The sequence below is a fragment of the Sus scrofa genome, chromosome X, assembly GCF_000003025.6.
Source record: "Sus scrofa isolate TJ Tabasco breed Duroc chromosome X, Sscrofa11.1, whole genome shotgun sequence".
NCBI classification, from domain to species: Eukaryota; Metazoa; Chordata; class Mammalia; order Artiodactyla; family Suidae; genus Sus; species Sus scrofa.
This window is the reverse complement of record NC_010461.5, coordinates 54967291-54992777: the sequence shown is the minus strand read 5'-3', so window position 1 is coordinate 54992777 and position 25487 is coordinate 54967291.

Below are 25487 nucleotides of genomic sequence, written 5' to 3'. Positions count from 1 at the left end.
TCTCATAGCGTCTATTTGTTTCTGCCTGGCCTTTGTTCCACCTGTGGGCCCAGTGTCCCCAAGGGCTCTCCACACAGCCACTCACTAATTAGGTCAATTATGAGGTCAATTATCTAATCCTCTCCAATCCAGTTCTGCATTGCTCTACACACTTGTATCCTCAGGCACTTTCAGAGGCCCCAGGCAGCAGATGCTCCTGCCCTTGCTACCTTTCTTATAGATGCCCCCTGCTTGGTTTCCTGCTGAGCCAGTTCTGCTCATCACAGAAAACTTTGGAAGGGGCAGAAAGCACTGAATGGTGGCTAGAAAGACAGTGATTCCCAAAAGCGATGTGTGGGGAATGCCTCCCTAAGCAAAAGTGAGGTTACCTTCCTAAGGATGTGACTGCACTGGGCTCAATCACTAATGCCTGGAGAGGTGTGTGTGTGTGTGTGTGTGTGTGTGTGTGTGTGTGTGTGTGTGTTGGAGACTGGAGAATGCATCCTGCCTGGAGACAAGGAGAGGTAAAAAAAAAACCCCACCAGGACAAGGCTCCTTAACCTTTTGCTGAAGTCACATGACCCTTAAGCATCCTAATGGAAGAACTGAACGGTAGAAGCACACACCTACACCCATTTCATTCCAATTCATTTCAAAGAACTGGTCCCCAGACCATTGGAAACTGCCTAGGGATCCTGGCCAGGAACTTGGATCCAGAAACCCAGCATAGTGCCACCCCACTCTCAGGAAAGACCTCTTTAGGATGAGGCCCAAAAATCCTCAATTCTTCCTGCCTCTTCCCAAAGAACACAGTTTTCACTTCAATTATCTGATAGTCAGTGCCACAAAAGCCCAGTGTTACTGTAGCCACTGGGAGGGCAAGAACTGTCCCAGGGCTCTGGTGTCCATGGCAGATCTCTGCCGGAGGGCTCCACCCTGCAGCCAAGGCCACAGTTCACTGCCAGTCTGACCTAGTAAGAGAGAGCCAAGGAGAAGCAGACCAGAGGAGGGGCAGGGAGAAGTGAGAAAATGAAAAAAAGGAAATAGGAAGTCTAGGGAGGAAAGGAGGTGGAGGCCAGAGAGAGAGTGAAGAGAATGAAAGCAAAAATATTCAGTGGGGATAGGACTTAGATTACCAAGGAAAACCCAAGAACTTCACCAAGTCTGATCTCCTCCACTGCACAGATGGATATAAGGCGATTTGCCCAAGACCCCACAGCCTGTCCCTGGCTGGGTTCCAAACACCCGAACCCAGACTGTCACTGCCCCACTTCAGTTGAAGGGCCCTGGCAAGGGTGGAGGCCGAAGGCATTGGGTGGACAGCCTCCAAATCTCTATCTCTCTGGCCACAGAGCTATTCGTTACAACAATCAATATAAGTAGTGATGGTTTCAGAATAACATGAATATCCTACAATAGGGGATTGAGTATACAAATTCCAGTTTACCTATAGTATTGAAAGCTTTGTTTAAAAAAAAAAAAGCACTTGTAGCTTAAATTTCTTATCAGGAAATGTTTACAATACACTTTAAAGACCAGTTTATAGAATCAAACCTGTAAATACATACAGGGAAAAATGAGGAAATACACCGAAATGGTAACACATGTTTTCTCTGACAAGTACATTGCAAATTATCGTTGCGTTCTTTTTGCTTGTCTGCATTTGCCATATTTTCTTTAATAAGCATGTATTATTTTTGTAATGGGAAAAAAGCTGTAAAATGTTATGTATGAAATACTTTTTAGAATCTGTCTCCAGCTCAGACTTCTCTCCTGACCTCCAGGCTCCAAAACCCACTGTTGGTTGTCCCACCAGCTGGCCAGTCTAGAGCCAGAACTAGAGACACGAGCTCCTCCCCCTCCTGTGGCTTATCAACTTTAGCTGTCCCCAACCCAAGCCCTTCCCAGCTTCCCCACGGCCACGCCCAGGCAGGACTACTAAGGCCTCTGGCCTGCTCCACCCAACCCTGCTCACACGGATAATCTGGACAACTTTTGCTAAAATGTTCATCCAATCATGTCTCTCCCACCTGCAAAGTGCCCATAGGAAAAGACCTATGGGCCTTCAGCATCCTTGCAAATGTCATTTTCGATATTCTTTTCCCCCAAAGTGGATGAGCATAAACACATGCACACACACTTCCCACCTTTGCTCCTATTGTCCCATCCCTATATGGCAAAAGCCCTACCAAGTCTCACCTCATGCCACCCTCCCTATACACATGCCCTTTATTCAACTTCCAATCTATTTCTCTCATCTGCCCTCATTTGGGTGCCAGGTTCATCTTCTCCCCTCCCCAGCCAGAGGCTGATTCTTGAGGTTCAAGACTAAAACCTAGTAGATCCCAGCCTCCTGATGGCCGCAATTCCACAGTGCAGCAAGGCGAGTCACAGAATACGGGTTGGGTGTGGGGTGAAGAGGACCATGGGCTGTGTTGGAGCTGGTGAGCTCAGAATACATGGGTACAGGCAGCAATGCACAGTCTGTATGTGCCCCCGTGGTAGCCAGCCCGTGCCTCCACCCCGCCCAGAGAGCCCTCACAACTCAGGGATGAGTGCACAGACCTGCACCTCCTACAGCCTCTGCCCACAACATGTCCCCCCCTCCGGAATGTGCACACTCTTTCCATGCAAAACAGCCTCTCCTCAGCCCTATCTTTCAGGGTTTAATGACTTGGGGTGCATACCTATAAACAAGCACACAACCTTACACCCTCGGATCTGCCTCCCTTCAGTGGATGTACCCTGCCTTGTACTGGGTGAGAAGCATTCAGTGCGGTAGTAAAGAGCTGGGATGAGGAGCCACGTAGGCTACCTGTACAGCCCTACTAGTGTGTGGCCTGGTGGCAGGTTATATCATCTCTCTGAACCTCCCATCCTCAACTATAGAATCAGGCTAAAAATCAGACCAACCTCAGAAGGCTGTCGTGCAGAGGAAATAAGTTAATATATGTAAAGTGCTAAGAACAGTGCCTGTCATGGAGTGTTATATAAGTGTTTGTTGTTATTATTGTTACCTGTCATTAAAGTGTATACCTATATATAGACAATTTAGAACTTTTTGCAAAGATGATAGAGGTGTGTGTGTGTGTGTGTGTGTGTGTGTGTGCATGCAAGTGTGACCTTATGGATAAGTGATTACTTAAGTGGTATGATTTAGAGGGGACTACCCACACCTCCACCCTTAATCAACACCATTGCCCAAAATTACACCAATACAGCATATATCATCTGAGTCTTGAAGGCCAGTTCTTTTCAACAATCCCCTATTAAAATGCACATACCCCTTGGGGGGTGTTAAGCCTTATCAACTAACACCTTAGTTGTCAGCTAACACCTTAGTTATCAGCTAACACCTTAGATATCAGTTAACACCTTAGTTGACAGCTAACACCTTAGTTGACAGCTAACACCTTAGTTGACAGCCAGCTGAGAGCAAGACCCTGCAGTACTGGCTTTTGGAAGAAGGAGGACAGGGATAGTAGAAATAGAGGGGTTTTGAAAGGGTCGAGAGGAGGGCACCAGTGCCAAATCCCACCAGCTTCCCAAAGCTACCAATCTTGTCCTGCCCTGTGGTATATGGAAGGCACAGAGTCCTTCCTTCCAGCTGATGTCACCAGGTGTGGGTGGGGATGAGGCAGAAGGAAGGGAAGATCATATGAAAGATGTTCCCCACAGCAGCTGGTGAGTGTTGGCACAGCCAGCCTGAGCCTTCCTGTGAAGGTGGGTGGAGGTTGGAAGCCAGAATCTCCATCCTACTGCCTTTCCTGCAGTTCTCGCCCCTACTCTCCCCACCAATCCCCTGCTAGGGGCTAAGCTAAGGGAGTTGAGGGGAGAGAACACAGGTAAATGGTCTCAGTGATCTCCCCACCCCCAATTCCCACCATCAAGAACTGCTGCTCTGGAAGCCTAGGGCTGGTCTCTGATTGGGCCCTAAGGGGCCACTTCCCTCTCTTTGACCTTAGAGGTCAGCACTGTCAGCTCCTGCTCAGAGCCTCTGGCATTTATCATTCCATCCCAAGCCATTCTTGTTTCCTGCCTGGACCACTCCTGTGTGTAATGAAAGCCATAAGCTCATTAGGTTGGGGTGAGGAAGGACTTCCTTTGATTTGTCCTCAATCTACCTACCTCGAACTTCAAAGAGGCCCCCCACATCCACAAGGCTGAAGCTATGATGGCCCAAGTAGCTGGAACATTTAAAGTCATTTCATTTCTACAAACGTTAGAGACCCAGGATTCTCGGAATGTCAGTGTTAGAAAGATGATCAGAGATCATCTAATCCCCTCTACACTCTCCCCACTTCTCACCCATTATTCAGATAAGGAGACTGAAGCCCAAAGAAGTTATCTGTCCCTTATTTAGGTACACACTGATAGGACAAACAAAGCTCTTTTTTTTTTTTTTTTGTCTTTTGTCTTTTTGTTTTTTGTTGTTGTTGTTGTTGCTATTTCTTGGGCCGCTCCCGCGGCATATGGAGGTTCCCAGGCTAGGGGTTGAATCGGAGCTGTAGCCACCGGCCGGCCTACACCAGAGCCACAGCAACGCGGGATCCGAGCCGCGTCTGCAACCTACACCACAGCTCACGGCAACGCCGGATCGTTAACCCACTGAGCAAGGGCAGGGACCGAACCCGCAACCTCATGGTTCCTAGTCGGATTCGTTAACCACTGCGCCACGACGGGAACTCCAGAAACAAAGCTCTTTAGTGGGCGTTTCAACACCACATCCTCGGAAGAATGCTGTAAATAAGAGGACATCAGCATGCCCAGTTCAGAGAAGAGGAAATTGAGGGTCAGAACTGCTTACTAACCTGCCCAGAATCTCAGAGGAAAGATGTGGCAGCATGGCCTCCAACCTGAGCCTGGTCTCAAAGGCATTTTCTGGTAGGAGTAAGTAGTTAAAAGTATGGGCTTTGGAGATGAATAGATGTGGGACTGAGTTCCAGTTACATCATCTCCTAGGATGTTGACCTGGACTTTTAGCAAGCTCCCCAAGCCCCAGTTTCCTCCTCTGAAAACCAGGGGTTACAACTACAATTCTTTTTTTATTCTTTTTTTTTTTTTTTTTTTTTTTTTTTGCTATTTCTTGGGCCACTCCCACGGCATATGGAGGTTCCCAGGCTAGGGGTTGAATCGGAGCTGCAGCCACCAGCCTACGCCAGAGCCACAGCAACGCGGGATCCCAGCCGCGTCTGCAACCTACACCACAGCTCACGGCAACGCCGGATTGTTAACCCACTGAGCAAGGGCAGGGACCGAACCCGCAACCTCATGGTTCCTAGTCGGATTCGTTAACCACTGCGCCACGACGGGAACTCCACAACTACAATTCTTATGGGGGGTTGTTGTTAAGAAGAAAGGAGCTGATCCATTGTAAAATGTTTGTTCATCCAGCCCGTGAATATTTAGTGAGCATCTACTATGGGCCAGGCACTGTGCTAAGCCCCAGGGAAACAGCAGTGAACAAAAACAGATGACAACCCCTGCTTTCATGGAAGTTACAGTTCAGCACAGTGGAGAAGCATGTGAAGAAGATAACTTCAGCTAGAGACGAGTGCTGGAAAGGAAATAAAACAGGGCTATGGGAGAGAGCATGCCTCAGGCCAAGCCAGAAGGTGATTTTAGACTGAGGTGACCTTTGAGCTGAGACCTAAATGAAGGCAGAGTGTTGGGCAGAAGGAAGAGCAGGCTCAAAGGCCAGAGGTAAAACTATCATCTCCTCCACGTTTATAGCTCTTGCTCTGACTGTTGCACTGAGCTCCAGACAATTGCCTATTGACACCTCTCCTTAGATGTCTAATAGGATCTTAAAGCTAACATGACCAAGGCAAAGATTTTGAGTTCTCCCTAACCTTCCTTCCCCTCAGTGCAACCCAGCTCAGTCAATGGGATCACTATCAATCCAGTTGCTTTAGCCTCAAACCTGGGAGTTAGCTTTGAATCTTTTCTTTTCTTACCTCCTACATCCAGTCCATCAGCAATCCAGCCACTCTAGTCTCAAAATATATCCTAATCCATCCAGCCCTCTGCATCTCCCCCTCCACCAATCCGGTCCAAGCCGTGATCCCTTGCTCACCCCAACAGACCTCCTCTCACCCCCACAGTCTGTTCTCAATGCAGAGACCAGAGTGACTCTTTTTAAAAATGCAGTTCAGATCAAGTTACTCCCTTGCTTACCACTGGCCTATCATCTGGCTTATAAGAAAACCCCAAGTCCCCACCCCCTGACTTACAGGGCCCTGTCTATTCTGGCCCTGCCCGTACCTCCCACTCAGCCCTTGACATATCCTACTTGCATGTTCACCTCCAAGCCCACTGACACCCTCTTTTCTGAGCCTCCCAATGTGACAAAGCTCTTAGAATGGAAGTGATGGGTAAAAAAGAGGGAGAAGCCTGAGAAGGTCTAGCAGAGAGAAAGGAGGACATGGAGGGCATCTGGAGTCCTAAGGAATCCCAGGAAGGAGGGGCTGGACAGCTGTGCCCAAACCAGCAAGTGGGTGTTGTCCAGGCCCAAGCTGGGAGGACATGACCTTTAGTCACCTGGACTTTGCTGACTTTCGCAGTGAGAGAGGAAAGGAAAGCAAGCCAGGCCAGAAGACAGGGAGCGTGGACGCTGGGTTGTGAGAAGGGAGGTCAGCAGGAAGGCGGGAGCTTGAACACGGAGGAGAGGATTTTTTTCAGATGGGGAAAACTGGAACATATTTGCAGGCTGAGGGCAGGGAGCCAACAGAAGGGAGAAAATTACTGGAGTGTGGTCCCCTGGGGAATGGGCTGGTTAGATTCAAGAGGAGGCCGAGCCTTCCTCTCAGGAGAGTGGGGGTGGGGAGGGGAGGAGGGTAGTTGGGAAGGGGGAAGAAGGGAAAGGAAGATCAGGCTCATGGCCATTGGTATCCTGCTATACCCCTTCCTTCCCTTGGCCTGCTAGGCTTTAACCACCAAAGGCAATGCCAGCCAGATGTTCTCTAGCTCTTGCATTTACAGTTAAGGGATCACAGGGTTGGGTGGAGGGAGGTAAGGGGGCAGACAACTAAACGTGGTGCTATAACCACCCGTTTGTTCTGCCCTAGGGCTTATGGGAACCTCCCCACAGCAGGCTCAGATGACTAGGACAAGTAGAACCGTGTCTACTGTGGCCTCCCTCCTGGCCTCCCTTGCCAGATTTCTAAAACCAGCACCTTAACCCACCAACCCCCATGTCCATCACCTTAACTCACATCCCTGCCTCAACATGGAGGGAGGGCTAAGCCTGGCCCTGTGACTGGAGACACTTTCAGGGGTGCCACCACCAATCCCAGCCCGATGATCACATGCTGCTCCAGGCCCACAGGCTCTGTGCCAGGACTTTTGCATACATGCACACCACAGTTAATGCTCCCCAAAGATCTTATGAGCAAGGTAGTTTTATTATACTCATTTTACAGTTGAGGGAAACTGAGCTTAAAGAGATGCCATCAATTGCCTAAGGTTACCCAGAGCCATTAACCAAGGGAAAAAAAGTCCCCAGATCTTAGTGTGTGTTCAAAGGCAACAACAGTCACTGAAGCAGGAAAGGCCCTCTGAGCTCATCTTAGGGCAACCAGTCCCAGGACAAATGGGAAAATGGAGGACCTGGCAGGGAGAGCAACTTGGCCAAGGTCACATGGTTAATGGAAGTCAGGGTCTGTGTGTCCCGGTTCCCTGGCCTGTTGAGCTACCAGTGTGAACTGGCAGCACCAGGCCGAGCCACCCGCCCAACAGGGCCATGGAGAAGGCAGTATATGGGAAGCCATGGAAGAGATCAGCCAAGAATACACTAGGTTTGGTATCCCTGGAGGCCAGGGACATATCTGTCTGTTCGATGTCCTGATAAAATGCCTGGCCTAAGAGTCAGGGCTCAGTAAATGTATGTGGGATGGAGGAATAGAAGAATGGCTAAGTGAACACATAACTGGAACAAAGTTAGAGGAAGACGCAGCCAGGATATCCCACGCTGGTCCCAAATCCTCTCCTGGAACCAGGACCTCACTCCCCACCCTGCTATCTGGAGGCCACATCCCTGAGCTGGAGGGGGTTAGGGAGTAAGCTCTGCCAAAATTGACCTGGAGTTTTGACAGAGAAACCTCAAGATGCACCATGAGTGAGCCCCCACGCCGCCTTTCCTACTGTTATTCCAAGAATATACTCCGAAGCTCCCCTGACCTTGTGGATGAAGCAGGAGCCCCTGCCCCTGTACAGACACACAGACACCATTGCTCTCTTAATTGAGGTGCTAATGAAGCAACCCCTTTTCAGTTTCCAGGGCCCACAGGGACCAGCTTTGTGGCTGTGGCTGTGCCTGGAACATCTGGCCTGCCTGTCTCCCGGGTTCCCCCCAACCCTCAGGGGCCTATTCAGTTCTCTGGGGCCCGCCCTCCTTTCTGCTCTTCCCAAAATCCTCTCACCCACCTTATCTGTCCCACCTGCCCTCCAGTATGTGCTGTGGGAGGGCACATTTCTGCTCAGAAGCAAGGAGCAATGGGAGCAAGTCCTCACACATGAGCACCAGCCCACATCCTTGTTCACACACACACACACACACACACACACACACACACAGATGCACACACTGCCCTGGTTATGCACACTCATGCCTATGCCACTATACACATGTACTGGCACTTGTAGATACCCATGCACACACACAGACTTGTGCCAAAGGTAGACACACATTCAAATAGACCTAGGTACATACCTCTCCTCCCAGGGCCAGTCTGTGAGGTTACTTTCCTGAGTGGACCTGTCTTTGTTGAGGTAGAAGAAATAAGAAGGGATGGAGGCTGAGCAGGATGGTAGGTATAATTGTGTCTCTTATGATTAGAAAAGTTCTAGGTTCCCAAGAAAATAAGCTAAGGCTTGAATCTAACTCCCCTCAGCTCCCCCATGGCCCCACCTCTCTCTTGGACTTAGCTGCCTGCCCAGAGGCCAGCCTGGTGTTCTGACCTGGCCCTGCCCCTCTCAGTCCTCTGGCAGTCAAACATGTGGCCAGGACTCAAGTGACTGGCCACGTTGTGCCCAATCTAGGAAGTTGCTCAGTGGTGGAGAAGGAACACACATGCACAAGGCCAGAGATCATCTTGTGCTCCCCTTCCTGAAGGCATCATCTTGTGCTCCCCTTCCTGAAGGCATCATCTTGTGCTCCCCTTCCTGAAGGCATCAGTCTCCCTGGAGGAAGAAGCCATACTTCCCAGTATTGACAGGCCTAGCATGGATCCTGCCAAGAGGAAGTGAGAAAAGAAGAGGGCATTGGGGCCAGCAGAGTTGCGGACACAGGGTAGGCAGCACTTCCTGGCCCCTGCTCTACTGAGCCCCCACCAGAGATTCCCTAAGCCCCTCTCTCCCCTCCCCATCTCTCCCATCCTGCCTCTCTTCTTCACCATCCTTCTCCTGATCTTCTCATGAAAAATGGATGGAACTTTTATTAAACTGTTTTCTCTTCAAAGGAGCTTTCAATTTTTAATGCTTTGCTGCGGTCGGAGACACAGACTGGCCCAGACAGACCATGGGGAGGGGGCAGAGGAGGTCTTCCCTGAACTGTGGGAGGGCGAAGGACAAGTGGGGGGGGGAGGTGTCTATGCCTGCCTGGGGGTCAGGAAAGCAAGAAGCAGAAGAGATTAGTCTTTAGGGTAGAAATACTTTTCTGGGTGAGGCACAATTCTGCTTTCCCTCTGCTCCCCACCTTGGCCTGGGAGATCTTCAAGGGAGGCGGACCAAGTTCACATTGTATACCTACTGTGTGCCAGGCTTGGTGTTTGATGTACAGATACTCCATTGACTTACGATACCAGCTTCGTGATGGGAGGAAGCAAAATGGAGTGGTAAAGATCAAAGACTTTAGAGTCAGCCCGCTTGGCTTCAAATTTTGACCTCATTGTTTGCTTGCTGTGTGATCCTGGGCCAACCACTTACTCTCTCTGAGTTTTCCCACATGTCAAATGGGGGAAGGAGTACTTGCCTTGCAGGGTTGCTATGAAGATGCAGTGAGATCAGTATGTCAAGTGCACATACATATCTAACACTTAGTAAACCCTGAATACATTCTTATGGTGACAGTGTGATCAATAATCAATGTCCACATCTCACAGATGATGAGGCTGAGTTACTAGGAGCTTAAGGATTGACCTGAAAGTTGCCACTAAATGGTGAAGCCATATACCACACTACCTCTCAAAGAATTCTGCTTTCTTGAGCACCCCCACAGCTGGCACAGAGTTGGCATTTGGAAAGTATGTGTTGAGTAATTACTCCTGCCATCTTCAATTTTGCTGTCTTATCCCAACCTAGCCTCAATTTACTGTGTCCCCTTAGACTAATTTCTTTACCCTTCTGGTCGTAAAGACTCAAGTCCCTGGCTTCCTTCTCTGGCTCTATTGGTAAAAGAAGCCAGTGTGGAAAAGTGAGGGATAGGAGGAGCTCAGTTACTGGCTAGAAGAGTAAGCCCCCCGTAGGACCAGACAGCCCAGGACAGGGACCCACAGTCGCAATCCCAAAGTGCCTATCACAGTGTTGAGTACGTAGCTTTGGCTCTGCACATAGAGTATATACTTTTATACTTTTTTTTTTTTGGCTGTGCCCTTGGCATATGGATGTTCCAGGGCTAGGGTTCAAACCTATGCCAGAGTAGCGACCCAAGCCGCTACACTGACAACACTGGATCCCTAACCCACTGTGTCACAAGATAACTCCTGTACTTTAACACTTTTTATTGTAGTATTTATGTTTGTTAATTACAAAAGTAATGCATGGTTATTGCAGGAAACTTGGAAAATAAAGAAAGGCCATTAAAAGAGGAAGAAATCTACTTTGAATCCATAGTGGCTCTAGGGTTGATTTGCCCTCAATTGTTCCACATGCACCTCTTCGCAGCATTTTGAAGCCAGGGGATCTAGCTCAATATAGATATTGTGGTGCATGTGTGTGGACACAGGAGGCATGAGCCTCAGCTGAATTCAATTCTGTGGGAAGAAGGAGATGAGGACTTTTGTTCCAACCCATCTGCTCTGGCTCCAAGGGAAATGATGAAAAAAAATGTTGGTTCTAAATGATAAACTAGAGAAAAATTCATATTCCTTGTCACTGGTTTTTCAGGTATTGGTTATTTTGACGTACCACATGAAGTTTTAGCAAATTTTTCAACATTTAATGCATTTTTAGTGCATTATTCATGTTGAGGGGAGGAGTTTGGTTTTTATTTCTGAAATGTTTTCTCTGATTCATTCAAACTTTTCTTCCAGGTCAGCTGCATTGGCAGTGTTATCTCATTTGGGTGGAAAGATCAACACAGGCAGGGCCAGTGGAGCAACTGCTTGGAGTCTGGAATCTACACTGCTGCCACCCAGGAGAAGGGCCTGAACAAGTTTTTGAGGGAGGGCTTATATTGGAAGCACCAAGGGGCTTGGACAGCATGGACCAACACAAAGGCAGCAGTACATGGACTGCACTGATCCATATGCCCCGATTCCTTCCAAGGGCTTCAGATGCCTCCTTTACCTCACACTGTACCTGGTGTGTGGTGCATGTGCACATTATACCCACTGGCATTTTCCTCGCCAATACTTTCAAGCACCATTACACAAACAAAGCTCAGCCTAAGCCTGTCCCTGTCTCAGAAACCACATAGCACTTCAATTCTGACAGCGAGCAGCATTCCCAATGGGAGCAAATGATTACCACAGCACCGTCAAAAAGATGCTAAGCAAAAACTGCTTTCCCTGAAGAGGCGTGGACATTGAAATTGGTGAGAACGTGGGCTAAAAAGAAAGTTGGCATCACTGTCAAAAACACTTATTTGAAAAACTTAAAAGGCAAATCACTTGAAAGGCAGATTATATTGCATTTAAAGGTTACATATTCATACTGGTTTATACAAACTCAGGGAAGCTGGAACCAGCAGATGGAAACACTGCAGTTTCAACTTGTTTGCTTTCGGGGGCAATTTACTTAGAATCAGAGGTAAGATTTCAAAGTTCAGGGAAACATTGCTAAATAGTCAGAGCAGGGAGAGTGGGTTGAAAACAGATTCCCAAATTATTCTCCCCCCCAGATAAAAATGGAAAATTCCAAAAAACAGTCAAACACACTCAAAGGCTTCTAAAAACTTCTCCATGGCGCCTGGAAATTACTATTACATGGAAAACCATTGACTGTAAATATTTCTTTTCAACCAATTTATACTTCAACTAATTAATTTGCCATTGTCACCACAAACTTGTTTGACAAGTTTGTCTCTGACGTGCTAGCAAATCCTTGAAGGTTTCCAGGTCTCAGGTCTGCGATGAGGAAACAGACAGAACACTTCCTAGCTTAGTACCATGTGAGCCAACCACTCTCCCTCTCTGAGCCACAGTCTCCTCTTCTGAAAAATGAGGAGAAATGACCCATCCAAGCTCATTTTCAGGGCTATTGTAAGGCCCACACGAGTAAGGGGAGAGTTAAGAAAGTGTGCTCAGGAGTCAGTCTGCCTGACTCTGCTACCTTGAAGCAGTTTCCTTAATCTTCCTGGGCCTCATTTTCCCCATCTGCCAAATGGGATCATGCCTTCCTTGATGACATCTTGACATCTTACATGTAAAGTGCCTGGTATATAGTAAAGGTTCAATAAACTTCTGTTAGCACTATGGATGGAAAAGTCCACTTTGGAGACTTGTGAGGCATCATCACTGTTTTTACATCTGTATCCCCACACGGTGCAGGAGCTGGGGGAAGGTGGGGACTGGACCATATACATATCTCTCACTGAATGGAGATACGGTAGTCACCACAGTGTAAAGTTTTGAGTCCTCCCTCATGCACCCTCTGGCTGACTGGGTCTCCTAAAAAGATCCAAATGGGTCCATGCGTCTCCAAAAGATAGAAAAGGGAGAGAAATCCATAATGGAAACATCTGAGGCACACTCTTCTGCCACCCTGACTGCCCCTGCGCCCATGAACCACAGCCCCTGCAGGATGTGGGAGGCCAGGCCTCTGGTCCCAGTTCTGCTGCTGACTTGCTGGAAGACTTGGAGCAAGCACCTGGCCCTGTCCAGGCCTCGGTGTCCTCTACTGAAACGAGAAGGAGCTGGACTCAATCAGGGATGTTCAACCTTGGAGTGGAATCTACACATCTTCCCTTTAGAGGACAAAAGTTTCAGCCAAACCAGCTCCTGAGAAGAAATCTTTGGACAACTACAACTCCCACCCCCAGATCTGCCCGCCGCCCCCCTTAAGTAACGTCATCAGAATTGAACATAGGCTATGAAAATGTCTTCCCGTTGTGAATTATAGCTGTCTTTATAAGTGTAAGAAAAATTGTGTTTAGATTACCATCAAAATAAGAACATAAAACTTCAATTCTCAAAGAACTTGTGACCCCCGATACTGTATCACCAGATCCCCCTAGCATTGCACAAATCCCAGGGCCAGATGTTTGCCAACATGCTCTGGGCCTATGCTTACTTTTACGGTCTCTTGACTGTGTATACATCTTACTTCCATGGACCTGGACGTCCCCACTCTCCCTGTCCCTTCCTGTTACTCCTAATCCCTCTGGCAGGCTACATAGGCCCCTCACTTCCCTGCCAGCGTCCCCAGAGCAGGAATGTGGTTAGAGCAGAAGACTGGCCTGGGCAGGTGTTGGCTTTCATCCTGCACCAGGGCCGACCAATGCCACAGGAGCCCCCATATGCAGGGGAGGAAATGGAAGAGGGGATTCCTTAGCCTGAAGCTTCTGCTGCCCCACATCCACCTCTATGAACATCCTAGAAAACAGCCATTGGGTCCCCGGAACTTCTTCTCCTTCCGTGGACAACCACTCTCCTTCCTTGCCAGATGACCTCACCTGAGGAAGAGGGAAATTGTTCTATAGGTGCTGCAGACTGGCGGGAGAGGGGGTGAGGCAGGAGGGGCAGGAAGCCAAGAAAGGCCATCTCTCTATCCCCTTTTCCCTCTGAGAAGCTGCTGTGAGCAGGGGGAGCCCTAGACCAGCACAGGACACAGGGGTGGGAGGATCGAAGATAGATACTCTGTGCTGGGGAAAAGACTGCCAGGCTTGGCATCTGTCGGCGACTGGTGGCTGTATGATCTCACCTCCCTGGATGTCAGTTTACTCATCTGGGAAGTGGACGGGATCCCCATCATTGAGAGGATCCAAGAAGGTTATGAGTGAGGCCCTTTGCAGACTGGACAATGCTGTGCCCTGGGCGGGTACACAGAAGCAGGCACCCCTGCGTGCATGGGACCCCGCCCATCTGTCCTAATGCTTACACTTGAGCGCATCAGAATCACCTGGAGGGCTTGTTAAAACACAGATCGCTGGGCCCCGCCCTGAGTGTCTGATTCAGTAGGACTGGGGTGGGGCCCAGGAATTTGCATATCTGACAACTTTCCCAGTGATGCCTATGCTTCTGGTCCTGAGACCACAGTTGGAGAACCACTTGCAAAGGGTGTCACGTGCAAATGGTATCTGTGCATCTTCTCACCGTGTGTGTTCTTCTAGGTCACAGTTACTGTGAACCACAGGCACTCCCCCCCACCCCAGCTCCCACAGGTACCTGCTGGGGAAATAGCTCTTAGCTGGCTTGTCCTGTCCCCCAGGCAGCCAAGTGTGAATGAGCAATAGAGACTTAGACAGGAACCCCTCCCAACATACAATCAAACAAACATATTCACACACACACAACCATCACTTACACACACTCATCTCATACCTGTATAACCCAGTGGCTAAATACAAAACTCAAGAACAAAGATGCCAAAATAAGCCAGCTCCCTTGCTTCCTAATGTGTGACCTTGGACAAGTCACTTAGCCTGGCTGGGTTTCAGTCTCCTCACCAATAAAAATAGGTGTATTAAGAACCCTTCATAGGGTTGTTGAGAGACTCAATGAGATAATGAATGGAAAGCTCTTGGAAAAATGCTAAATGTTAGCTATTTTTAGCAGTGGGCTCCAACCCCCCAAAGGAAGCCTCAGTAGGAGAACAGAAAATCAGGGGCAGTCTGTAACCTTTGACAAACTCACTTGTGTCAAAGCAACCTCTTGGCTCCACCACAATCCACTTGGGAGGCTGGAGACCTAGACCCCAGGGCCACTTGTTTCTAACTCACTCCTTCTGTGCCCATGGGTCAGTCCCTTGCCTTCCCTGGCCTCATCATCTCCATCTGTCTCATAGGGACTGAACTGGATGGTTTGTCAGGGCTTTATTCCAGCTCTGCCCCGTGGTGGGTTCATGCCCAGTGGTGCATGGCAGAGGCAATAGCCACAATGTCACAGGCCCAGCCCATGGCCCAGTTTCAGCCTTTCTGGAGCTGAGAGAAACAGCTGGAACATCCTCTTCCCTCCTCCCCATCACCCCTGGAGCAGGAGACTGTCAGCAACTCTCCCATGGCTGTCTCTTCCACTGGCTCCTTGGGTGCAGAGAGAGTTGGGGCTGCCAGAGGCCTGGGAGGGGATGCTGGAGAGAAGATTCATGGTAACCTCTTTCTCTCTGGGCCCTGCCTGTCAGACCACAAAGCACCATTGTGTCTATCATGTCACCACAGCTGCGGGGGGCAGGGAGAACAAGAGGAAGTGAAGGCTCTAAGTGGTGGTTTCCTGCCCAAGGTATGAGGACTTGAACCCAGGACTACCAGAGCCCAAGTCCACTAGCCTGGGATGTGAAAGTCTGGAGGAATCAGACACAAAAAGAGTCCTCAAAAGTCCCCTGCTTTCTCTCTTCACACTTTTGCTGAAATGTCACCTCCTTGATAAAGTCTAAGCCAGACCCCCCCCGCCCCCGCATCCTTACCCTTCTAATTGTGCTCTATTTTCCTGTTTCCTGCAGCTCGAATCACCTTCTAACATGATTTATAAGTTATTTATTATGTCTAGCATTTAGTGTTTGTCTCTGAGACGGCAAGGAGCTTCGTCCATGTGATATTTTGCAATAGCTCCAGTGTCTACAACAGAGCCTGGGGCTTAATAGGCTCTCAATAAATATTTGTCAAAAGAGTGGCACATATGATAGTGGCTCAGAATAGGATGGTGGAAACTGCCTCTTAGCTGGTCTCCTGGCCTTAGCTGTCCACACTGCTTTGTGGCTGTGGATGACTTTCCAAAATGCCAAGCTGACCAGGCCCCTACCCTGCCTCCAACCTCTTCAGGACTCTTCATCAGCCCTGAAGTGAACACCAAACCCCTCACCCCTTCATGATTTGGCCTCCTTACCCATCCAGCTTCATCTCTTAGGCCACCTGACACACCCCCTGCCTTCCAACCAGAACAGATCATTTGCAGCTTCTCCAAAGTGCCCTGGCCTCACCTGCCTTTGTGTCTTTGCCCATGTGATTCTGTCTGCCCTCTGGCATCTCTGCAGCCTGGCAAACTCTTAATCATCCTCTACCCTTCGCTCACTCTTCGTCTTGGACGAATTTCTTAATGAGATGATGACTTAAATCATTTCCTGACTCTAGCTGATCTCCCGCTCCCCACCCCTGGCTGCCTCTCTGCCTCCCGAAGACCCTGGAGAGGCCTGAGTTCCAGCATCTGTACCGTAATCTCTAGTCTCTTGTATGTCTCGCTCAGTGATTCAGGAGCCCCCTGAGGGTGGGGACGTGTGTTGCCTTAGTTATCTGTGTCCCCACTGTCCAGCCACAGTAGCTGTGTGATGGATGCATGCATGAATGAAGAGGGGTCTACAAAGGCATTAATGAACAGCCACTGGTATCTCAATTTTCAAAAGCCCTAAGGGAGAATGAACATCTCCTTATGGTAGGATTGCTCGGGCTAAAACATTGCGTTCTTTTTGCCTTGGGCTAGAATTATATCACCTCCATGAGGCAATCTTCGTTAATCTTATGAAAAACCATCATATCTCTCATCTCACTGTCTGCCTGCCACCTCTGCCTATCTTACCTGCCTATATCTATTTATCTGATCTGTCTTCTACACACACATAACTGTCCGTGAACTTGCCTTTCAACTCTTTATCAGAGGCATATGGTGGAGCGAGGGTACAACTCTGGATGGTGACCATTCCTTCCCAGGTCTATTAGGCTGTATGACCTGGAGTGAGGCCCTTAGACCCTCTGAACCTCAAGTTCTCATCTATGAAAGAGAGATGGTAATAATGGTCCCTTTCTCATCGGGTGATTGTGAGATTAAATAAGCTAATTCTCAGTAAGCACTGGTAACAGAAAACATTCACTAAATGATGATGCCTCTTACAACAGTAATTTATATCACAAGTTATTCATCAAAGGATTAGGGACAGCTGAACAAATGCCATAAAATAGAAAATGATAAAATACATACTTGAGAGAAATCAAGATAAAGAAAAATAAGGTAGGAAAATAATAAAGCCAGAAGGAAGACTGACACACACACACACACACACACACACACACACACACAAAATGCCTTCTCTAAAATTCTATAGTTACCAGAGCCTGCATTTGGCTCTCAGCTCCCCTGGTAGCCACATAAAAGAGGGAAACATCATCAATTATAAGCTTCACAGCATCTGTAACATAAAAATAAACCAATTGTTCCAAGGAAGCATGGCTTTCCCTGGTCAGAAAAGAAATCACATCTTTCCCCTGGCCCTTCACAAAGAGGACCCTGGGAGAAGCGACCACCCAGTGTCCTTAGTGACATCCCTGCAGCCAGTGGAGACCAAGATGACTTTCTCAGAGTGTTCCCTCCAGCTACCTGCTGCAAGGACCCAGGACAGTTCTCCAAGAAATACAAATAAATAGTAATAGCCACCATTCACTAAGTACTGGGCACGAAATCCCCCCCAAATCAGTTCAGGAGGTGAGCATTGTTATTATCCCCACTTTACAGATGAGGAAACTGAGTGTCTGGTGAAATCACTTGCCCAAGGACTCACAGGTGGGACATGATAGGGCTAGACACATAGCCCCTACACTCTCTTCTTGCCTCCAGAAAGACTGCAATCTTGTGCTTTAAGTACCCAGCCCTCTGATGAGCTGTCTTAAGCTTAGAAAAATAAAAGACTCCAGGAGATAGGTAGACAGTCTGCTCTACAGACAGCCCACCATAAATACTAGTTCTCTGGAATGAGCTCTTGATAAGACCGGGGCATCAGGGGCTTCAAGGCTGAGTTATCTGGGAGGACCACAGAGTGCTGCAGTGATGCTGGGCAGAGCCCTGGGCTTGGCCGGAGAACCCAGCAGAGGGGAGGGCTTAGATGGATCAAGAAGGCCTAGGAGCGATTCTCCCAGAGAGGCCCAGAGGGTCTGATGAATTGAGTGTTCCCCTGAAAACAGTTCAGAATCTCCTCCAATGTGCAAAATTCTCTGCCATGGAGCCAGGCCTGCAGCCATCTCTGTTTGGAATGTTTTCAAAGCAGGCGTTACCAATTGCCACTGTGGCCATTTAAAAACTCTCAATAAAACACCCCTAGAACATCTAATTTAGGCAGTATAGCTTCTTGGTGAACCCTCCAAGATGAATTAGTTGCAAATTGCACCCCCAGGTAACTGAATGATTTGACCTGTTGTATTAAATTGTTGGAGAGAAACCAATTGAATGCTGGGGGCTGTCTGCCAATGCTGATGATCTGGGTTTTTGGGTAGTTGATCTTAAGCCCTGCTTTCTGACAATAATTGGGCAGTAGGATCAATTGTCTATTGCAGTCAGTCCTAGAGCATGACAATAAAACCATATCAACAGCAGTGAAAAAAGGCTGAGCTTTCTGTTCCCATTTGCAGGGGGCTGAGCCCCGGCATCTGATTTGCCCAGAAGTCACATCAAGTCATTCAAACTCAAGTTCAGAAGAAGCAGGGTGGGGAGAGAAGGTAAAATCCACACACCTCTCAAATGTGGTATCTGATTTCCCAAGAGGCCAGCCTTTCCTGCTCGTTCTGCTTTATATTTTTTTAAATACAGAGTGTTTGGTAGACAAGATCTTTCAAAGTCTTTGGATTGAGCCCAGAGGGAAGAGAAGTGGGGAGGAATAATTCAAAAAGACAGTCCTAGGCGGTGCAATGGTTAAAGACCACTGTCTTAGGGCACCTCGAAGCCCCCGTATAGCCTCATGAAACTGGTCAGATTTTAAGTGTCCCTCTAAACCTCAATCTCCTCAAGATGCCCACACATACACACACAAACCCCGCTTCTCCAAGTGCTTATTTTGAACCCCCTGGCTTTAGAGATGAGTTAAACACCTGGAGAGTGGACATGCAGGGATTTATTTTATTTTATTTTATTTTTTGGTGGTGGTGGTGATGGCAGTGGTGGTGGGGAGAGGCCATTCCCAGTGGGGGAAGCTGCCTAAGCCAGGGCTTGGAAGCAGGTGAGCCCCTTTGGTGTTCCGGAAGCAGTCATTCCATTCTCAAGGGGATTTGTAATCTGAGGAGGAGGAGGGGTGGGAGAGCATGCGGTGGCAGCTTCAGGAATTTAGACTTTATCTGGTAGGTACTTCGGAGTCCCAGACTGTTTCTAGGGAAGCAAAAAGGCCAAGTGGTTGAGGCCAAATTCTGGAGTCAGACTATATAGGTTCAGATGATCTCTCGGCAGGGTACTAGCTTTGGAAAGTTGCATAGCATTGGTGTGCCTCAGCATATTCATCTGTGAAATGGGAATGACATCTGCAATGCTCACTTTAAAAATCTGTGGGGGAGATGAAATAAACTCTCACGCATGAAATGCTCAGAACAGTGCTTGGCACACAGCAGCCTCTCCCTTGGTGTTAGCCTTTTGGATTATTAGCAGATTGGATGGAGACAAAGGGCTTCCTCTGCTCCAGGCATGGTCCTATGTGGTCCTATGCACTCGGTCTTTACGTGCATGCTCGTCCTTACAACCCCATGAGACAGGTCTAATTTTTATCCCCACCCTACAGGGGAGGAAGCTGAAGCATAGGGAAACTCTGTAATTACCCTGGATCTGGAGCTGAAGAAGGTCAGGGTGGCTTCAGTGTAGAAGACGAGGGTAGGGTGGGACCAGGGAGGATATGGAAGCAGGGGTCTGAGTGAGAAACTGCATGACCAGGACACTAAGAACTGTGGCAGGAAAAGAGCAGAGATGGAGGGATAGTGTGGGCCCCTGCTGCCCAGGGGATGCTCAAAATCTCACAAGGCCTGTCTGGGCCTGTATTAATCTCGAGGTAGTTGTGTCCCAGAAACCTCATGGTCCTTTCAAAACACAGCAGGTCTCAGACCTCACAGGGGGCAGGACACGAGGACTGAGGAGCCCCATGGGTTAGCCCTCTGGCCAGGACTGTCCCAGCCAGGATGGGGATGCGGAGGGGATGGGAGGAGCTGTTGGAGCCAGGGGCCGCTGACTGAGTCAAAGCCTTTGTTGGTCTTCTCATCCAGGGATCTCAGTTTACTCAGCGATGAATTAGGGAGGTGGCTCCAGGGTGTTTCTGAACAGCACTGAGCCAAGGCCCACCCACACCAGGGGAGGCAAGAGCAAGAGGAGAGGAAGAAAGAAGGATCAGGTGGGGGAGCAAGGGGATGCGGGACATACTTCCCCAGCCCTTGTCCTGGCCCGTGAGAATCAGGGTTGGCGGGGCGGGGGGGGGGGCAGCTACCAAAGGGACACATGCCTTTCCCTCAGGAAAGCTGGTTGAAGGCAAATCTTTTCTGGCCCCCTGCATGAATTCCCACCCCTGCCCCTGCCATCCCCTCCCTGGCTCCAGGCAGAGAGCCCTTTCTGCTCAGGCACCCAGGTGAAGAATGAACAAACATAAGCAGCTGTGCCCTGTCTGGGTGTCTTTGGGCCAGGTCAGAGTGGGGGTGGCATCTGGCAGTCCTTCTGATGCAGCTGTGGTGGGAAATCTCTTTCACCCAGAGCTGTCCACAGGATGGCAAGTGGAAGGGGTTTTCCTCTGAGGGTTAAAAGACATGAGGCCAAGTCCCATATTCACCATCACCTTCCCACATGGATGTGGGCAAGACTTTTCTCCTCTCTGGTCTGTGGGGTTCAGAAAAAGGGTCTCAGCTCATTTCCGTCCAAAAATCCATCACAGTGACTCTGTGCCCTGTTGGTGGGTCACATCCTCATCCATGCATCCAGGACTGACATGGTCCTCAGCAGATCAGCGGAAGGTATGGAGAGAAGAGGACATTTGGAAGGAGAAAGCCCTGAGTTTGAAACCCTGGTGCTGCCACTTAAGCCCTTGTGACATCACACCAAGCAAGTCCCGTGGCTTCTCAGATGTACCATGCCCCTATCAATAAACAGGGATAACACCACCTCCTCGCAGGAGGATGGTAAGGAGGGTTTGGTGAGGTGATACATTTGGAGCACCCACAATCACTCATAAATCACCCTCTCTGCTTAGCCTGCTGCATCTCAGCATAAAATGTTGCTGGGCCAGCCTGGCAAAGTAGGGGCTGGTAATGGCCAGGAGGCTGACCAAGACTGGAGAGTGGGCAGAAGGCAAAGCTGGGAGTTTGGATGGAGATGGAGAGGGGCAGACAGGGCCTGAGGAAGGGGAGGTGGAAGTAAAGGGGAGCCTCTGAATGGGAAGGAAGGGAAGGGGGGCAGAAGAAAGGAAGTTTATTATTCTTCCTGCAGACCAATCATGGGGCTCCTAGAGTGTCGAATTCCAGCTCCTGCAGCCAGATGTGACCTGTTCCTGTTATCATGGAATATTAATCAGAGGGACCCTTGGGTAATTGGGGAGTTTTGATTAGAGAAATAGCCCTTACAATAATAAGCAGGCAGGGGCCTGGGGAAACCCACCCCCACTCCTGATCGCCCACCTCTTAGGCTCCATACTTATGAGGTTCAGGGACCCAGATTGAAAGGTTGAGGAGTGCAGGGAGGGGAGTGGTACCAAAAGTGGTTTGGGGGACCAGGATTGGACCTGGCAGGCAGGGGGGTACAGGGATAGGTGGCCATGAAGGGGAGTAGAGACTGAGAGGGGTGTGGCCTGGCACTGGCCTGGCTTCACTCACCTCCCCATCAATCATCACATTAGCTGTTCCTGGGGTTTCCCTCTCACCAGCCCCCTCCCAGTCAGCCCTCAGCCGGCACGGCTGCCTCAGACTCTGGCCTTGCTGGGACCCCAGCTCTGTTGCAGGCTGCACATGGCCCCTGAGCTCTGTATATTTAGATGGTTAATGAATCTTCCTGTTTTGCTGGGCCAGACTAGAGTCTGAGATGGAGGAAATGAGGGCAAGAATGGGGAGGAGGGGCCGCACAACTGCCCCAGGCCTGGAGTTCCTCTGACCACAGGGACACCAGGCCCAAAGCACAGAAATAGCCTCGGCAGTTCAGCTCAAGGGATCCAGGAGGTTGCCCCAATCCTCACCCTCACCCCAAGTTCCCAAGGGACCACAAGGTGAAGAAAGAAGACCCGAGTTCTAGGCCTGACTCTTGACTTGCCCTCTCCTGGGCCTTGGCTTCCTCTTCTCCATGTTGAGGACATTGGACTTTCTTTTCACCAAATTCACTCAGCTCCTATTATGTGCCAAGCTCTGTACTGGGCCCTGGAGATTCAGAGAGGGAAAAAAAGTAAATAGAGCATAGTCCTTATTCTTGAAGAGATCATGGTCTAATGATAGAGGCAGTCTTGCAACTATTTCACATGGAGATAGTAATTGCAATAACAGTGTTGACTGAATGGTCAAGATGTGCCAGGCCCTGTGCTAAAGGATTTACATGTCTTATCTCATGGCATCTTCTCAATGACCCAATGCCATTGGTGGCATCAGCAGCCCCATTTTACAGATGAGGAAACCAAGCTAGTAAGAGGTGAAGTAGCCCAGGTAGCCTTCCAGAAATGCTGTACAGCTTAAACATCACCAACCTAATGTGTGTAGAAAGAAGCCATTTAGTGTGGCATCTCTGTGGTTTTTTTGGCCATGGGGTGCAGTAGCTTGATGCAGGACCTCAGTTTCCAGACCAGGGATTGAACCCCAGACCACAGTAGTGAAAGCACTGAGTCCTAACCACTAGACCACGAGGGCATTCCCTAGTGTAGTGTCTTTCTTTCCAATAGTACCTGGAAGCTCCAGTGTCTCTGCTTTGGATCTGGGCCTCTGGCTAGGGATGGGCATGGATTCCGGGTGGGAAAGGTGCTCAACTTATTCACACATTTATCAGCTCTTTACTGATCGCCAGTTTCTCTGCCCCAAAGGAACACACATTCTGATGGGAAGTGGTGGCTCCTTACATGGAAGTATACTTGCTGCTTTTGACAAAGCAGTTTTGCTGACAACATCCCATTCCCCACAGATGAAGAAGAAACCCAGGATTTGAGAGAAGAGATGAATTATTCAAGTATTAATGGCAAAGTCAGGCCTCAAATGCAGACCTCCCAGCCCTGACTCCAAGCTCCCGCAGACTGGGTATTCCTCCCCTTGGTCTTTCTGGAGTCAAGGCCAGACCAGCCAAGCCCTGGGGCCTTGAGCTTGAGATAGAGGGAATGAGTGTAAGAATGGGGAGGAGGGGCAGCACAACTTCCCCAGCCCTAGAGATCCTCTGACTACAGAGATCCCAGGCCCAAAACATGGAAAGAGCCCAGGCAGTTCAGCTCAAGGAACCCAGGAGGCTGCCCACAACCACTGCTGTACTTTCACTGGGGCCAGAGCAACTCAGGCTGAGGCTGAGGCCAGAGAATCTTTGGTCATCGAGCTTCCAACTCAAGTGGCCACCCAGAGATCAGCCCAGACTGGACTTGGCTGCCTATGGCTTGGTGACAGGAACAAAGGCTGCCTCCAGACTCAAAGGCTCGCAAATGACACCTACTGAGTAATTACCAAGGCCCTGTTGTCAGGGCTTCCTGTGTGTGCCTTCGCTTTATCCTCACTGCAGTCTCAGAGAATGATTGCTACTTTCAGCCTCATCTTATGGAAGAAACAACCATGAACACAAGAGGAGTTTAAATAACTTCCTCAAGAATTCAAGCTAGAAAGTAGTAAAGCTGGGATGTAAACCCTGACAGCCAGTCCAGAGTCTGGGCTCTGAACTTCCACACCAGATGGCCTCTATGGCTACGTGGCTGACATGAGGGGCACAGGCCACAGGGCCCACCTCACCCTCTCCCTGTGCTGGCACCACCACCTCACTCCTCTCGAGTGGCAAAGTGCCTAAGTATTTGGACTCTGGATTCAGTCTTCTTGAGATCAGGCACATTCAGGGTGGTATGGCCATAGACCAGGCTTCTTGAGTTCAAATCCTTGCTCTCCAACTTCCTAGACATGTGCCCATTGGAAAGGTACTTTCCCTCGCTGAACCTCCATTTCCTCATCTGTAAAATAGAGCTAATCTGGTTCTCCTTCAGATAAGAACCTCACTGAGGTGTCCATGTACATAAGCAAGTGTTGAACATGGTGCCTGGCCTGTAAGTACTCAATAAATGCTTGCTTTTATTGTAGGGTAATATAATAAGGTATTAACTCTGCAGATTGGCTAGACGGTAATATGAGCAGGTAGAGGGCAGGGACAGAGCCCTGGGATGATGTTCCAGCCCAGCCAAACACATTCAATTAGATAAACGTTTCAAAGGTTCATTGATATTACCTCTACACTCAGCTCTGTGCTGGGCCCCACTCTAGGGGAGACACAGAGACAAATAAAACACAATTCCAGCCCTCCAGATGCTCACATGTAGTGTGGGCAGAAGCACTGTGGAAGCTGAGAGCAACAACTTCACGTGGATCTGGAAGTCAGAAGTGTCTGTGAAAAATCCTTAGGAGTTTGCAGGCCAGGGACAAGGGGATGGGCATTTCTGGCTGATGGAAGTGCATATGGAAAGGTTCAGGAGTTCCTGTGGTGGCTCAGTGGTAATGAACCCAGTTAGAATCCATGAGGACGCAAGTTCGATCCCTGGCCTCACTCAGTGGGTTAAGGATCCAGCATTGCCGTGAGCTGTGGTGTAGGTCGTAGATGCGGCTCGAATCTGGCATTGCTGTGGCTATGGCATAGGCTGGCAGCTACAGCTCCAATTCAACACCTAGCCTGGGAACTTCCACATGCCACAGGTGTGGCCCTAAAAAGAAAAAAATAAATAAATAAACAAATAAATAATCGAGGTGTAAAGTGAATGTGGTGTGGAGGGATTGAAGTGAGAAGCTTAAGAGATGCAGAGTTCCCTCATGGCTCAATGGGTTAAGGATCCAGGATTGTCACTGCTGTGGCTCTGTTTTCTGCTGTAGCACGGGTTCAATCCCTGGCCCAGGAATTTCTGTTTCTGCATGCCATTAGGGCAGTGAAAAGAGAGAGACAGAGAAGTGGGGAGAGAGAGGGAGAGAGAGAATTGGGGAGCGAGAGAGAGAGAGAGAGAGAGAGAGAGAGAGAGAGAGAGAGACAAAGGCAGGGGCCAGATCACCCAGGGCCCTGACTCTAACCACCATGCTGAGGAGTTAAGGAATGATGGATAAATGTGAAAGGTAAACTGAAATTGACAAAATCAGATGGTGTTTGGGAAAAAAAAAAAAAAAAACGCTTTGGCTGCCGTTTTGCAAGAGAGAGGAACAGATGGAGGCAGGGAGAGCAGTTGGGAGGTGATCATCATAGCCCAGGCAGGAGATGAAAGCAGTTTGGACCAGGGTAGTGGAG